The 17,951-nt window shown below is 39.7% G+C and overlaps 1 protein-coding gene across 1 annotated transcript in view; it reads right to left on the bottom strand.

Annotated features, from left to right (window-relative positions):
* The window catches only part of TTLL7 (tubulin tyrosine ligase like 7), a 175,796-nt gene extending 158,105 nt beyond the window's left edge, over window positions 1–17,691 (bottom strand). The window contains exon 1 of the mRNA XM_045292051.1: window positions 17,542–17,691. The gene's annotated coding sequence lies outside the window, so the exon portion shown is untranslated. The remainder of the gene's footprint in view (window positions 1–17,541) is intronic.
* Between the last annotated feature and the right edge of the window lie 260 nt (window positions 17,692–17,951).

Below are 17,951 nucleotides of genomic sequence, written 5' to 3'. Positions count from 1 at the left end.
AAAATTCCTTGAGCATTCCAAAAAAACGCATTTGAAAAGACTTCTGCTCTTGACTGATATACTTTTGCTCTGTAGGAACACTTCCACCTCCTGCTAGGCATTGCTTTAAATTACCTGTGTTCAAGACTGTATTTGGTTAAACCATGTTTTATTTACTGGTTCAATTCTTCCACAAATTGCATAGAATCTTGATCCTACTTGTTTCAAGTTTCCACTGAAGGTTCTGCTCTTGTCAGTGGCTGAACTGGGTGCAGAGATGATTAGGTGTTGGCTATTGTTTCTGCTGTTAACTCAGGGTATGAAAAAGATTGTTTTCTCATAAATTGATGTGGATAGTCTGCTGCTGTGAGCTCCATCTTCGACATTTTCTCATTTCTTCTGAAAACAAGAAACCCATTTGTAAACTGCTGGTTTCTTTGGGGCATTTTCTCCATAAACTTTGTGTAATTCTTCAGTGAATTCGTGATTTCACCATTCTTCCACCCAAGCTCCACTGTAAATTTGATATTTGTTCTGGCTTCAATTTTAGCAGAATTCATGTTAGTCTGATAAGGGATCTTTTAAAACTGAAGTTTTATCCTTCTGTGTGCCTCAGATGAGATCCTATGCCAACATTTTATATCATAAGTTAGTTTAAATTCATTTTGATACAAAATAATTTTGAATGTCATGTGGTTTTTCATAAGACACATTTTGATGAATTTTTAAAGACTCCCTTATCCTTCCCAAACCTTACCCAACAAAAACTTTATGGAACACAGAAAGAATATTGCCTGACCCAGTGTGAAAAAATGAGTGCCTTGCCGTAGAAGACATTACACAACAGCTGTAACAATGGACATAAACAGAACAGCTATCAGGAATATGGCTCACAATCATTCTCATGAGTCAGAGCCAACTCAACATCAACTAACTATGCTAAATTTCTTGTTTATTCTTGACTGTTATTCCCTCTGGGTAACCCATCACAAAACAAGACATTTCTTATTTTCCTTATTTCAGCCTGCTATGTTCTAAATAATATCTCACCCACTAAATAATATAATTCAACATCATGTAGTTAAAATAAGAATCCTTAACCTATTATGGAATATGAGGCAGCTGCTAAAATAGACAACCATCAGTAGAAAAATGATGCAGACATCTGTCAGAAAGGGAGATTAAGTTACAAATGTGCCCAGGGGGCTATATGAACCAAAGAAGCTTTTCTTTCTCAGACTCCAAGTCCTTTTAGCTGGATCCCCACAAACAGACAAGAAACTGCGTATCAGAGAACATAGCCTAACAAAGGAACCTTACCTAGAACTGTACCTAAATTCAAATACGATAGATAAAGCATGCTCATTTAAAAATTAACAGGACTATTCATTTGAATTACCCTTACATAGAACACTGGAAAGTTTGCATATTATGGAGAAAAAATGTGCTTTGCAAAATATCAAAATACATTCATGTATTCATCTAGGATTTCTATGATAAATTACAAATCTCAACTATAAAAGCAAGACTTATAAATAGTGGCATAAAATCTAATATTTCAATATCTTTTTTTTCAATATCTTTATAACATACAAATAATAAGGAGGAGTAAATGAAAATTTTAGTAAACACTTATTCAAGCCCTGAAATGCTAATCTGGCAGTGATAAAAATGAAATTCCTTATATTAAAGATATTTGACTATGCTATCCAATTGACTGATTGCTTACAATTTACAAACAATGATAGGCGCTAGGAGATAAACTCAATGCTTAATTTATTCATTAATTCAAAACACATGAAAGAGGATTTAATGGACTCAGACCCTGGATGGCACAAACACCTGGGGGCTAACCAAGATGATGGCAGTTAGTATCCACCCATAGACTCCTCAGAAGAAAGGACTGATGATTTATTTCCTAAAACTCTGCAACATAAACAAATAGCACAAATGAGTGGCTGATATGCAGAAACAGACAAAGAAAAACAAAGAATTTATAAAAACAACCCCAACCTTAGAAAAAATACTAAAAGTTTTTTGGGCAGAGATAAACAACAGCATCAGAAGAAACCTAAACTCAACATACAAGGCATTATTATCCAGAAATAATTAACAAAATAATAGTTCAAACAGAGCAGAAATGGAGAAGAAATTGAGTAGTTCACAAAAGACAACAAACTGCCTCAATCATGGGAAGAAAATAATAAAAATCAAACTAAGCTCAAAGAAAATGATAAAACCTCAACAAAATTAAAAAGAGAAAAACCTTAAAACCTACTGAAGTGTAAGATGAAAACCAAGAAAAGTAAAGAAAAAAATGAGAAGAAATCGACAAAGTTAAATCAGGAAAGAAAATCACGATGAACAAAGAAACCAATAACACCAAAAAAATAAGGCAAACAGAAAGATAGCAATAAAACCATACCTATCAACAACAACTTTGAATGTAAATGGATTGAATTCACAAGTTAAGGGAAAATACAAGCAGAATGAACAATAAAACATGAATCATTAATACACTTCCAAGAAACACACCTCAGACACAAAGAAAACAATGTACTCAAAATCAAAGAATGAAAAAAAGATATCAAGCTAAGGGTAGTCAAAAAGCAGGAGTAGCAAAATCAATATCTGCCAAAATAGGCAAAACAAAAAGTAAAAACTATCATGTCAAAAGTCATTATCTAATAGTTAATGTCACAATCAAAAGTAAACATCTAAGTGCCCCCCCAAAAAACCAGAAAATATTGCTCAAACTCATAGAACTGAAGATATAAACAATACTACAATAATAGTAGCAGACTTCAATACACTGCTCTTGAGGAAACACAAATCAACTGGAAAGAAAATCAACCAAGGTACAATGGAACCAAGCAACACAATTAATCAACTTGATCTCAGCATCTACAGACCCCTTTATCTGAAAAAAGCACAATATACATTATTTTTCAGATCTCATGAAATGAACTTCAGAGTAGATGATATATTAGATTACAAGCATTAATACATTTTAAAACATTGAAATACTACAATCTATATTTTCAGGTCACAGCATTAAAAAATTAAAAATCAATGATAGGAAGATCAGGCAAAAATATTCAAGTATTGGAAACTGAATGGCACCTTACTTTAAAATCTCTGGTTAAATTGAAGGAATAAGGAGAGCAATTTTAAAATTCCTCAAAACAAACAAGAATTATGATACAATATACTGATGGCTTAATAGGTTATGCATTGGACTCAACCACAAGGTCAGCAGTTGAAAACCACCGGCTGCTACACTGTTGGAAGATTTCTGTTAAGATTTAGTTAAGATTTCTGTTAAGATTTAGTGTCGTAAACCCACAGGGGCAGTCTTACCCTGTTCCTCCTGGCTGCTATGAGTCAGCATTGACTGTATGGCAGTGATTTTAGAAAACCTTGGGTGCACAGAAAAATCAGTTCTCGGAGCAAGTCATAACAATAAATATACACATCCAAAAAAAAAATCAACACCTTAACACTACAACTACACCAATGAGAGCAGGGGCAGCAAAACGAAACCTCAGCCACCAGAAGAAAAGAAATAATACATATTAGAGCAGAAATAAATGAATCAGGAAAAAATCAACAAGAAAAGAAGTTGGTTCTTTGAAAGGATTAACAAATGCATAAACCACTAGAGAATTTAACAAAGGAAAGGAGAAAAAGCAAATATTATGAATAAGAATAAAATAAGTGACATTTCAACACAATCAACGAAAATATTATCTTTCACAGTATTATGAAGGGCTATTCCAACAAATCTGAAAAACGATACCTACCTAAATTTCCTCAGATTGACAAAGAAAACTTTAACAACCCTATAACACAGTGACTAGCAATAAATCTAGTCACTGAAAAACTGCCACCAAAAAAAGTCCAAGGCCTTATGGTTTTATTGGGGAATTCTACTAAATATTTATGGAAGACTTAGCATCAATTCTAAACAACTATTTCAAAATATACGAATGGGTAAAGCACTATAACAATCATTTCTGAAGCAAGTGCAACATAATACCAAAACTAGGCAAAGACATCAGGAGTGTAGAATACTACAGAAAAAGAGCTCTTATGAACACTGATACCAAATTATCAACAAAATCCTAATGAGTAGAAATCCATAAAACATTTAAAAAAATAATGCATCATGATCAAATGGGCTTTATATCAGGTATTCAAGGATGGTTCAATATTAGGAAACCAAGCAATGTAATTCACCTTATAAAAACTATTAGAACTGACTTCCAGGAAGATGGTGACTGAGGAACACATACCAGCAGGGTTCTGCAAAAATCAGGGCAGGAGAGTCACAAAGAGGGAATTTCCACACTGTCAGGTCGCAGGAGGAGCATCATAAAGATAAGTAGGCACAGATCCACTAGGTTTGGGCTTCCGACTATGGAGGCCAGCTAGTGTTTAACCTTAGCCCTGCCACTGTCTCAGCCAGAGTCAGGATCCTTTGGAGCTGGCCCAAAGGCTTTATCTCTACACAGATTGCTGCTGCCTCAAGGCAGGATTTAAACCCCTCCAGCCCCACAGCCAGGGATAGGGGCTCAGCTATATTGTTACTTTTGTCTCTCTCTCTTCTCCCCCTTCCCCACCCGCCCCCCACCCAGTCTCAGAGGGCACAGGTTTTTGTTGTTTTTCTCTCTTCCCTGTTCTCTCACACTACACTGTCAACCTCTTTAGCCACTCCCTTTAGCCAAGGACATTTACACAGAGATCCCTCCACCCAGCTGGGGGAGCTCCACCCTCTACAGCATAACTGGAGACTGGGGAAAGCCCACCTTTCTCCAAATGAAATCCCGCCCACCTTCCTCCAGGGGAAATTCCACCCACCTTCCTCCAGGGGGTATCCAGCCCACCCACCTGCCCTCTGAAGTGCCTATATCCCCCCCACCTTCCTCAGAAGGAAATTCCACCCACCTTCCACCAGGGGAAATCCTGCCTGTCTGGTAGCCCACCCTCTGCAGCACTTAACACATTGCTGGGGAAATCCTGCCCACATTTTTCTGAGGGGAAGTCCCGCCTGTGTGGCTGAGGGAGCTTCTACCTGTCCTCTGTGGTCCCACTTGACTGAGGGAACTTCCTCCAGCCTGTCTGCGTAGTGCCTCACACAGCCTAAGGCAGCTCGGCCAACATTCCCCAGCAAAGTAAACCAAGCACAAAAGGACAAGTAGAACATGAGTCCACTGAGGTAAGCTTAAAAATGCCAAGGGGGCATAGAGAAAAAGCTACCCAATACAGACATTCCTGGGGTGAGGTCCAGGTGGTATGGCTGGGGCCAGACCAAATCCATGTACACATATGGTAGCCAACTAAAAAGCAGGTGGGGAAATGAAGAAAAAAAAAGACATGGGTAGCAGGGGAACAGGGCACTAACTCACCCAAGAGGCGGTTACTGTTTATATCTGCACAGGGAAAGAGGAACCAGACTTCAACCAGTGCTCTAATATGTGAATGCAACATACCGGCATGAAGCAGGGAACCAATAGAGATATCTGAGGGACCAGCCCTAATCCCAACTATGGGGACAGCCTGCCCTACCCCCAGATAAATTCACTTCAGAGGACAGCACTGAAGCTCAGGGAGAGCACATGTCTGATCAGAGCACACAGGAGCAAATGAAGGGAGAGGGAGAGAGAGTGGAGCACATCCTGGTCCACCAAGCCCTGAGGATGATGTTCCCACTCACAGTCGCCAAAGCACTGCCTGCCTGCCTCCTTGGCCTATGGATTACACAGGGAGCTGCTAATCACAAAGTTGGCAGTTCATCAGCGGTTCAAAACCACCAGTGGTTTTGTCAGAGAAAGATGAGGCTTTCTACTGTAACTCTGCTAAATAGTTACAGTCTCGGAAACCCATAGGGGCAGATAAAAGGCTGCTATGGCACTGGGTTGAGTATTAACGCTCAGAAATTCCAGAAAGGAAAGAAAAAGAGAATAGGATTTTTTAAAAACTCTTTTTATTCTGCTCATTGAGCTCCTGAAAGGAGAAGAGGGAGAAGAGGGTACCACCCTGGGGTTCTGAAGAACCAGGGCACCAGTCAGTCCATTCCCCTTTCTCTGTTGGAGGTGAGGTCCTGAGAGGTAGGAGGCAAGTTTAGAATGTGGCTATCTGGATTTGATTTGCTTCTGGACTTTTCCAGAGCCTTTTGGTCCAACAGTCTCTGATGAAGGATGATGAGGCAAGCAAAAACCAAGGCTAAAGCCACGACAACCCCTTGGAACTTCCAGAACAAGTGTTCCATCATGCTGAGCGAGCAGCAGCTCTTGAATTCAATCTTCTTAGAAGAGCTGCATGTGATTTTTCTCCAGAGAGCCTATCGGGCCACATTCAGCCATTGTTGCAGCCTGGAAATTAGAATGTGGAGCACATTCTTCTGTCACCACAAACTCTCCCAGCAGCCAGCAGGGCTTCTCCTCTTGCCCTGGAGCCTCCTCTTGGCTGCAGAAGAGGTGGGAGGGCTCGGAAGGGAGGGCAGAACTCAGAAACTGAGAAACCCCATGCCCATGGCCCAAGAGCACAATCTCCCCCTAATTCTCAGGGTGAGCAAGAGTGTATGATATTAAAGGTATTTGAAGAAAAACTACCTGAAAACTTCTCAAAATTCACAAAAGACAACACTAAAAATCAAAGATTTGAAAAGCAGAGTAGACCCCAAAAAGCATAAGCCCAAAGAAGAAAAGTTTGCCAACCCACTTCATAATTACACTTCTGAAAGCTCAAGACAAAGAGGGGAGAAAAACAACTTAAAAATAGCCAGACAGTGACAACACATTACTTTTAAATGAATACCAATTGAAATAACATACGATTTCTCATCTTAGAAGCCAAAAGAAAGTAGCACATTTTTCTAGTGCTGAAAGAGAAAAATTGCCATCCCTACTGAGAAGAAAAGACATTCTAATAAGAAAGAAAACTGAGCGTTTGTTGCTAGCAATAATTCCTTTACCCTGAAAGACCAGACAAAGGAAACTCGCCAAAAAGAAATAAATGATAACAGAAGCATGAGCCCTTCAGGAAGGAAACTAAAAGGTGTAAATAGGACTAAAAAAGCCATTATCCTTAAAGGCATGAGTTTCATGTATCATACTTTATAGTTAAAGCAACAGCTGTGACACCGTCTGATGTAATGGTTAGTTATGTGGAGGAAATACTTAAAACAATTATACCTAAAAAGAGGAGCAGTTATTGTTGTTGCCAGTTAGTTGCTACCAAGTGAACCCCCACTGGTGGTGAACATACAAAAGAGAATCAAACTCCTTGGTCATTGGTATTTGGAGCCCACTACTTTGGTAACTGTGCAAATACACCTCATTGAGAATTTCCCTGTCTTTGCAGAAATACAACCAGAATCTTCCTTCATGGTGAGGAATATTTAATTCACCTTGAACATGGCATCAGGAAAAGACAAATCTCTAGAAAAATAGAAAGTAAAAGGACCTAAATGGAAGTAAGATTTTCACATGTCACTTGAAATGGTTTAAATAGGCCATAATTGGCCACAAACATATATGGTAATACCGTGAGTAACTCTAAGAAAACTACAAAGTGCTAGAAGTATATAAATGGAACTCTAAAAATTATTCAAGAAAGCCAAAGGAAGGCAAGAAAAAGATAAAAGGGAATGCATGAGACATAGAGGAAGTTCACCAAAACAATAAAGTTGCAGGCTTAATATGTAACATATTATTAATTACTTACAGGTAGATGATCTAAACTAGTGATCCTCAACCTTCCTAATGCCGTGACTCTTTAATACAGCTCCTCATGTTGTGGTGACCTCCCCAACTATAAAATTATTTTTGTTGCTACTTCATAACTATAATTTTGCTACTGTTATGATTCAGGCAACCCCTGTGAAAGGGTCGTTTGACTCCCAAAGGGGTCGAGACCCACAGGTTGAGAACTGCTGACTAAACCAAAAGACCAAACCCCATTGCTATCAAGTCGATTCCAACACACAGTAACATACAAGGTTTCCAAGATGGTAAGTCTTTATAGAAGGAGGCAAGCTCATCTTTCTCCCACAGTATAGCTGGTGGGTTTCAACTGCTGACTTCATAGTTAGAAACAAATGAGGTAAGCCTATCGATAAAAGACGGAGATCCTGCTACTCTGTACTCACTGGCATTGAGTTGATTCTAACTCATAGAGACTCTATAGGACAGAATAGAACTGCCCCTATAGGTTTCTAAAACCAAAACCTCTTATGGGATTAGAAAGCTTCATCTTTCACCTGGGGAGTGGCTAATGGTTTCAAACTGCTGACCTTGCAGTTAGCAGACCAATCCTTAAACAACTAGGCCACATGGGCTCCATATGAAGACAGAGATCGAGTGAATGAATTAAAAGACAAAGCTACATAGTCTACAAAACATTTATTTCAAACAATAAAGTTGAAAGGGGATAGTGGTTAGTGGTTAGCGGATAGTGGATAAGTGCTTGAGTGCTAACCAGAAGGCCAGCATTTTGAACCCACAGGAGAAAGACGTGGCAGTCTGCTTCCACAGATGTGCAGCCTTGGAAATCCTCTGGGGCAGTTCTCTGATCTACAGTTTCCATAAGAGTCAAAATCAATTTGATCGAAACAGTGTTTTTGTTGTTGTTGTTGTTGTTGATTTTGGCAAGTTGAAAATAACAAGATGGGTTTGGGGGGGGAATATCATGAACAAATTAATTTTAAAAAGCAGGAGTATCTGTATTATTACCAAATAAATCAGATTCAGAATAAAGAAAATTAGTAGAGATAAAGAGGGTCATTTAAATTTATACAAAGTTTATTTCATCAAAAAGCTATAGCAATCCTAAGTATATATATACCAAACAATAGAGTTTCAAAATATATGCAGCAAAACTAGTAGATATGAAAGAGAAAAATTTACAATTATAGCTGAAGATTTCAAATTCTTATTCTCAGCAATTAATAAAACTACTAGACAGAAACCTACAAAGATACAAAAGAATTGAAAAATGCCACCAATGGAAAAGATCTATTCAAGATTAGAAAACAAATATGCAAAATTAAATATATAGACTCTCAAGCACCCATGAAACATTCAGCAGAGAGACCATTACATGGATCATTAACGTAATTTTACAAATATAAAAGGATGGAAATCTTTCAGCATATGTTCTCTGACCACAACAGAATAAAACTAGAAATCAACAGCACAAAGACAGCAGCAAAGTCTCCAAACATTAAAATTTTAAACTACACACTTCAAAAAGGTCCATGAGCCCAAAGGGAAGTGTCAAAGAATGTCCAATTCTATGACTCATACACCACTCCTCCTTGCCCGTCATTACCCATGGCACAGATTGTTAAATAACAAGGGTGCATATGTCTTCTAAACGCAAATTGAGCCTTAGAACACTCAACAATGCATGCCACAAAGCCACTAACACTGAAGAAAATTGGCACTGAAGATAAAATTTCATAAAAAGTTTTATTTTAATTAAGCTCAATCCTCTTCAATTTTGCATAAAGATCTGGTCTTTGGAACCTAGTCAGGTTGCTAAGTATGGATGGGTGTACTATACTCTTCCAGAAAACACAGCAATCACTTTCATATTACCAGGATATGGACAGCTACACGAAGGGCAGAGAATCTCCTGGACTATTAGGTGACTGTACTGGAAGGTCTCAGGATGTACAGATGTAGCTGAGTACATTTGCTTGAATTTCTTCTCAGTATCAGTCATACTTTAGCATCTCCATGGAACCCTGTATTTATATTACTGTGATTCCTTATGAGTTCTAAAAATAAAATTCACAGATTTGCTCTCAAGAACATTATGGAAATAAACATGCCATACTATAACTAAAGAATATGTTTAAGTCTTTACTCCTTTGTCAAGGATAAAAATAGCTCGCTCTCTCTCTCTTCCCCCTCCTTTACTCCCTCCCTCCCTCCCTCATTACTGTCCAAGTATACTGGGAAAAGAAAAGCACCTCTTACTCCAAAGCGACAGCAAGACAACATATGAAGCATCAAACTTTTCTTTCTGCAACAATGTTCACTTGACACTGGCTTTTGGCAAGTGAGGAAGCTTTTCCACATATGCACAATTTCCTCATTTCTCTATTATCTTCTGTACCCTACTTTTTAAGCATGTCCTTTCAAAGAAGCTTACGATTTTGTGGCAAATATATGCCACATAAGCACATAGTTGGAGAACATAATATTTTTCCAGAGATATTTTAAATTAAATGCCAAACACCTAAAATAAACTAGGTTTTTCCAAAAGCACAGTCAATTTACAATTAATATAGTAAGAATAGCAACTTTATGACTCATATACCAATAGTCTCTGCCCTCCATTACCCATAGCAGATATTGCTAAACAATCAAGGCACATAAGTCCAATAAATGCAAACTTAGCCTTAGGAGATTCAACAATGCATGTGACAAAGACACGGAATTGGCACAAAAGATAAACTTTCATAACTTTTTTAATGACGAAAAAGATACAACATAAAAATACAAAATTTAATATAAAGTATTGAAAAAGATAAAATGTTGTTTTGGGGTGCCCTTAGGTTAATGTTTAACTAATTCCTTTCAAAACTATGTGGCAGAGTATAACTTCCCTATAAGGTTTCCTGGATTGTAATCATTATGGTAGATCACCAGATCACTTTGCTATGAAATCACCCAGTGTGAGTCCCACCAGGGTTCCTTAAAAAGATGTCATATATACTTACATAATTACCTAGATTTGAGAGATGTCATTTTGTCATAATTGATACACTCTTGATGCAATATGTTTCTTTGGAGCGTTTGTGAATAACACCTGTTTTAATATCAAGGACAGAATAAACAATTTTTAATTGTTTATTATATGATTTATTATATGATTTATTACCTTCATGGCCTAATGGAGTTGACACTAAAATTAAAATCCTCCACCATCCCAAGAATTTCATTATATGAGAAAATTTATAGTAAAAATGCTTGGTAGCATAAAACTTATGCTGTTTAATAGTTTACAGCTCCAAAAATGTTCACATGAAAAATATATTACTTGATCTTCAAAACTCTGAAGCAATAGGATTGTTGTGTTTGTAATTCCCAAGTGAGGATCAGAGGTTTCTGTGTGTTTTGTGAGATCCCAGGCTAATTCCTGGCACCAATATTATTAAGGGCTCCATGAAACACCAGTGTGGATTTCTTGAAAACATCCAAATTAAGAACTGTGATTTTTAAATACCTTTAACATTTTTATAAATAAAGGCATATAGAATAGTTGCCATTTTAGAGGGAAAAAATGCTTCCCTGAGCTCTCAATGAGCATTTTCTTTTACTGACTTTGGAAAGCTAAGCACAAAGCTAAGACCTCGTAAATTCACAGATAACGTCAAGTCTGTCATGGCAGATGTTATTTGCCACCAAAAGCACACTTTCAAGTAGCCTAAGGTTTCATGAATAAATCTCTAACTTCATTGCAAGGTTGGGAATGAGAACTATTTTCTTTTTTAAGAAATGATGTCAGATTATGTCTGCATTTCACAATTTCTAACCTCAACTCACTGTCCATATTTTAATCGGAACAAGGAAACATTTTTTATAGAAACAGGCTACTGCCGTCTTGTTGAATTGTCAGCAGTACCAGTTGAGGCTCTGGGAAGCAGTGGACAAGAGACACAGAAATGTTCACAATGACATTCTGTCAAATATGTTCCATTTACATGGTTAAGCAGAAAGACAAAAATAAAGGACTTCAGAGGGAGGGGAGGGTAGAGAGGGGAAACTAATTACAAGGGTCTACATATAACCTCCTCCCTGGGGGATGGACAACAGAAAAGTGGGTGAAGGGAGGCGCTGGACAGTGTAAGATATGACAAAATAATAATTTAAAATGATCAAGGGTTCATGAGGGAGGGGGAGCGGGAAGGGAGAGGGGGAAGTGAGGAGCTGATGCCAGGGGCTTACATGGAGAGCAAATGTTTCGAAAACGATGAGGGTAACGAATGTTGAGGTAGTTAGTTTATTGTGCCAACCTGGCCAATAAACACATGTGGGGTTAATTGAAGGGTGGAGAGATAAATGGCTTGGCGAACCTCATCTTTCTTATCTCTTGCTCTTTGATCATCAGACCAGTGTGTGGCTGCCTTGCTTGTTCTGTGCCTCAATTTGCAAGATACACTACCTGTGGGACGCCAAACTCGTGGACTGTGTCACTGTAATTTGAGGTTCCTTCAAGACCTGCTTCGCTACACCATTGGAATTTACATCTTTTGAGCTGGGGACTGTCAGACCCTGTCATCTGGCTGACTGTTGGTGACCTGCCTTGCTATTTGTTGCCTGTGCCCGGATAGCCTGAATTGCTCTTCAGAAGACTACCTGGCGGCCCTCACGACTTGAAGGACTGGCAGTGTCTCACAACTGTCTCACGATAGTGAGTTGCACTGAGCCATTTGTACTGCTTTATAATTTAATTAACTGTTTATTTCTTATGTTATATATCTATCTGTATAAATGTATATAAAATTATTAGCATTCTGGTTTTGTTTCTCTAGAGAACCCTGTTTAACACAAATGTACAAATGTGCTTTATACAACTGATGTATGTATGGATTATGATAAGAGTTGTATGAGCCCCCAATAAAATAAAATTTAAAAAAAAGAAAAGAAAACTAAAATCCTCAGAACTGGATCGATATATAAGATCATGATAAAATGGAGAAAAGGAAAAAATAAATAAAATAAAAGGAGTAATTCAACATGGGTGTGGCTTGAGCAAGGGTGGAACGTGGCTCCCCCCATTTTATAATGCTATGACTTAAGATACCACCGAACTAATCCTGCCTCATTAACATACAGAGGTTAAAATGTATAATTCATGTCACAAAATAATCTGATAATTCCATCAAATTCCAAATGGAGCAGTACCTCACAATACTTGACCTCATCAAGTTAACATATATTTGAAGGAGGACACAATTCATTCCATAACCAAGTATATTCAAGAAAGGTTGATAATATTTTACTGAGATTTTTCAAAATTAAGATGAAATATATTATGATAAATTAAAAATGAATACTACAATCCCCAGAGTAACTAGTGACAGGAGAGGGAATAAGTAGCTTACAAATCAATAAAGGAACTTAAATGGCAAAATAAACAAATAAAGGACTTTGGGGAACTTGGCTTCTAAAAAACCATTTAAAAGAATAAACCATGTGACTAGCTAAGCACATCCAATAGTAGACCATCTCATCAGTTTCAAAATGAAGGAGTTCTCAGAGACCTCTGGGTCAACCTTAGAGCAGACCCAAGGGCCATATGACCACTTAACTCGAAATCTTCAGAAGAGTCGGAGGAACACAGGGCAACAAGTAACATGCAAGTAAAAGGTTAAAGAAAAAAGAGGAGAGTGTATTACTCGCTTTCCCAAAGCCTAAATCCTAACTCGTTGCCTTAGTCCACTATTCTGTGTACTATGAGCAAACGTGTACTATGGACAGATACATATCAACTAAAACTAAAGGAATGAAGGATTACAGTGTAATAAATAGGCACATCTACTTAAATATCTACTGCAATTTAAAATAACCTTAGGGAAACCATTTGCTAAGCCCACTTCAGCAAGTAATACCTGAGAGAAACGGAAACAGATGCACCACTTTCTGAGAGCTTAAGAAAACGGTTTTTAATAATGGGTCCTAACTAGACAAGGTACAAAGTCTGCACAAAATAATCTGTCTCCCTCTCCGTTCAGCTTCCACCTGTAATCTTTCTCTTAGGGCCTGAAGAAGTGGGAGCTCCTGTTGGTTGCTAGCATGATGTTTTTATGGCTTCTTTTGGGGTCAGCTTTTAAGATCCTGCCTCTATCGCCCTGGGTAAGCCCTCGGAGGCATTTAATGATCTCCTCAGCTCAAGGATATTCCCAGTGTCCTCCTAGATCCAAAGAGGAAGGCAGGACCAGGGAACAGCCAAGAGAGGTTCCTTGATGCTCAAGTCAGAATCCTGGGCTAAGTGTGGGTCCAACTCTGGGTCTGTGCCCTTCACAATAAAGTAGCACCATATGTTTCTATAACAGACATACCAGGGGAAAAGGCAGTCTCTCTGTTCTGTGAGGGAAATTTCTTCTGGTTGGGGCTGCCTGGGAGGGGACCAACATAATGTTGGGAATGTTATGGGTCTCCTACTGTCCACTTTTTTCAAAGGTTGTCTCTGGCAATTGCCAAGGGACCGTCTCACACACCATATGCTTAGAATTTCTTCTGAGAACTGGGTAAAGACCCCAAATCCCTGCCTTCATCTACCTGATAGCTGACAGCAGTGCCTGAATTATCAGGGTAGTGGCATTGGAGGCAGGGGAATCTGATACAGAAATAATAGGGAACTGAACTGTGGGTGACAAGTAAGGACGGGGTTGTAGAGCTGAGGCCCATAAATACACTAAGATCAGAAAGTGGCCTACCACCTATGCTTCATCTCAAACTATAAACTCCCAGCCCCATGGATTTGGCCTGTCTTTCTACTCAAAGGAAAAGACTACCTGAAAAGATATATTAACATGTAAATATTTTACACTTTACCAATAAATGTCCTGAAGAGGACAAAAATGTAGAACTCAGTAAATATGGACTTGGGACAAGGTTTACAGAGCACATGAGTAAGGCCTGTCCAGAGTAACCTGTGCTTCAGAGAAATCTACACTAGTTCTCTGTAAGTACCAAGCCAGATCCACTCCCTGTTACTCAAGGTCTTCCCTAATACCGTGTCACTATGTATCCAATTAGCACAGGAGTATCTCTCAGCTAAAATTGTGTCTGGTTTTTTCTGAACCTATCAAAATCCTTGCCCCAACTCGAAGAATAATTCAATTTACGTCCATCCATGAAAACTTTCCTGATGCTCACAGTATCACAGCTACTACTTCTCCTTTATTTGAAGGCCTTATCCACAGCACTTAAGTCTGCACCATCTTTTTCCTGTTATGAAGCCAATTCTAAGCTATCTTGCTAATTACTCAATATGTAAATAAATACCTCCTCAGCTAGACTACTTAGACTCAGGAATTGAGATATTCTGCAGGCAGTTATAATTTGGCAACTAGAGGAAGTACAATTCAATGGCCAGGTTGTTACTATATTCGTACTCCCAGGTATCTAAGTAAAATATATTTTATAGCCTCTGCTATAAAATGCTATCCTTCATCACATGTGTTTTCCTTCGGGGGTAAAGGGAAGGCCGTGGTGCTGTATTTTTGCTTTTTCACCCACACCAGTTCTGCTCCCCCTTTAGGGAGGATGCAGATTATATTTCAAGATGCCTCATAAGGGGTAGAATATAGTTTACTGCCATGTAAAGAACAGAAAAAGTGACCTCCTGGAAATCAATGTTAAGACTCATCACGGGACCCTACTTGTATAGTCTTGTCTGAACAACAAAGATAATTGTGTGCCTCCATTTTGTCCTTACGTAGGCAGGAGCTTTTAGTCTATCAATATCCCCATTAACTTAAAAGACTTCTCCAGTGCAAATGGTTCAATATTTTATAAATGATAAGGTTAAGATGCCTATGCTCCTGTATGCCATCAAATACTATTCCAGTCTTCAGAGATAACGAGCATCTTTAATACAGCAACCACGTCCCGAAACATCAACACAAGTTGTGTTTATTAAGAGAAAATTCATAAATCAAAAGGTCAAACAAGTCAAAGGGTCTACCAAGGAACAAAACAAGATCTAGCCTCCCTTACTTTTGAGGCAGGAACACATCAGGTCAACATAATTGCTGGCTCTGGAGGGCAGGACAAAAGCAAATCAATTCACTTTCCCATTGTCCCGATCTATATTTAGCCTCAACCCACCAAAGTTTAAAAATAAGATTGGTAGCATCTAAGACTCAGTGTTGTCCACATTTCACCACTTAAGATCGGTGACATCTTGACGTTCTCTGTATTTCGACTCGTTCATTTGTACAAATGGATTTGCCTTCTGCTGTGTCAAATTGCAGTTGGAATGATTCAAATAACCATGTCTGAGACTGAGTTTGTCACCCTGTCATGAGATGTGTTTTAGTTACACAGTCTATGAAAACGGTTTACAACTAGGTAATTATTCTGACTGCAAATGCTTCCTTAAAGTTTTAAAAATAGAAAAAGATTCATTTTTACTTTACAAATTTATTTTTTGAACACTTGAACATCCACAATATACCATTACCAAGAATGCATTGCATGTGTTTGTTATGACCTAACTCGCATGTTGTAATGACCAGATATTATTTGTTGACATAAACTGTCCACTGCTAACCACAAGGCTGGTGGTTCAAATTCACAAGCTGCTCCATCAATTCAAATTGAGGCTATCTGCTTTTATAAATATTTACTTACTCAGAAACCCTATACATGATTGCAATAGATTTGGATTTTTCTAAGAAAAGTGTTTTTTTATGATTCAAATATTGTTCTTACTTTCATACTAAAAGGGCAGTTAGTCCCATTTTTAATTTTTTACAATTTTTGCTACTTTAGATTTGCTTACTCTTTTTTCAAAATCATTTTATTGGGGTCTCGTACAACTCTTTATCACAATCCATACGTACATCCATTGTGTAAAGCACATTTGTACATTTGTAGAGCCATCATCATTCTCAATAGATTTATTTACTCTTATGAAAATAAATTATATAACAAATATATAGACCACATTGGACACTCTATTCATCACTGCAGTACAAAACATTCGGGCTTTGTAATCAGGAAGAGCTGTATTCGAAATCCGATTCTGTGACCTTGTGCATGTAATTTAACATCTCTGCGCCTACTATGCAATCAGGTTCAATACGATGAACGAGATACATTAAAGAAACTGATTTAAGAAGACTATATTAAAGTAAATACCGAGGGCCTGAAAATATTATTTCCTAACTTCCCTTTAACCTTCCCACCTATGACAGGACCAAACGGATCCCCAAACGTGGACAAAGCACCTCTCACATCCATTCATGGAAGGGGTTGGGCGGGGGCGCGGTGCTGTGGGATGTAAAATAACGCGGATGCCAGCATGCATTAGGCATATGTGGAGCAATAAGTGGAGAAACGGGGAGCTACTGACGAGGGTCCTGGACTTCACGGGCAAGTGAGAAAAAGACACTAACCTGACACTTGGAAGAACGTAAGGTACACTCAGGAAGGTTTGTACCAAGACTCAGGAAGGTTTGTACCAAGAGGGTGAGTAAGGGATGGACGGAACTACAGAACAAGCCAGCAGGGAGTCTGTCGGTCACCCCACCCAACACCGCCCGCGCAGTCTTTCACGTGGAGCCTAGAAACTGAGGAAAGAGCGCACTGACCTGGTTCCCCGCACCCCCTCCCTCTCCCCAAGCCCAACCTCTCGGGGCGCGCGAATGGTGCTGAATCATTAGCACCAACTGCACAACTCCGCCTTGTGCTGCGCCCACCGGGGACAGTGTCCCCAGCGCAGTGACACCCTGAGCGCCCCGGTGGGATCCAGGTTCCTCGGGGCGTGTGGCCCGTGAGAGGGGGTCGCGGAGGAATCGGGGCAACTGGTACTCACCAGGGGTGAGGTAAGCCCAGCCCCGGTCCTGCTCCCAGGTGCGGGTGGTCCCTCTGCGGTCTCCGAGCTGGCCCGCTCCCTGCGGGCTGCGGCCCCCGGGACGGACCGGCTGCGCGGATGGTCCGGTGCTCTCGTCCGCCCGCTAGCCACCCGTGGGAGCCGCGGCTCCGGGCTCCGGCCGGCAGTCGCCCGGGAGCAGCTGGAGCAGCTGGCGCCGCCGAGGGGGTGCTGGCCACCGGCGGGCCAGACCATTCGCGGGCTGCGGCCGGGGGTGCGCAACGCGCGGCGAAGAGCGGAGCCAGGGCGCCGGGGCCGGCGACGGTTGGGAGGGACCAAGGACTCGGGGGAATTTTCTGCACCAGCCGCCCCGGGGCCTGGGGTCGGGAGGGTCCAATCCAGGATGGGGGGAT

The sequence above is a fragment of the Echinops telfairi genome, unplaced genomic scaffold, assembly GCF_000313985.2.
Source record: "Echinops telfairi isolate 266 unplaced genomic scaffold, ASM31398v2 ScPeMD7_443;HRSCAF=831, whole genome shotgun sequence".
In the NCBI taxonomy this organism is placed as follows: Eukaryota; Metazoa; Chordata; class Mammalia; order Afrosoricida; family Tenrecidae; genus Echinops; species Echinops telfairi.
This window is presented reverse-complemented; position numbering and strand designations above follow the sequence as displayed.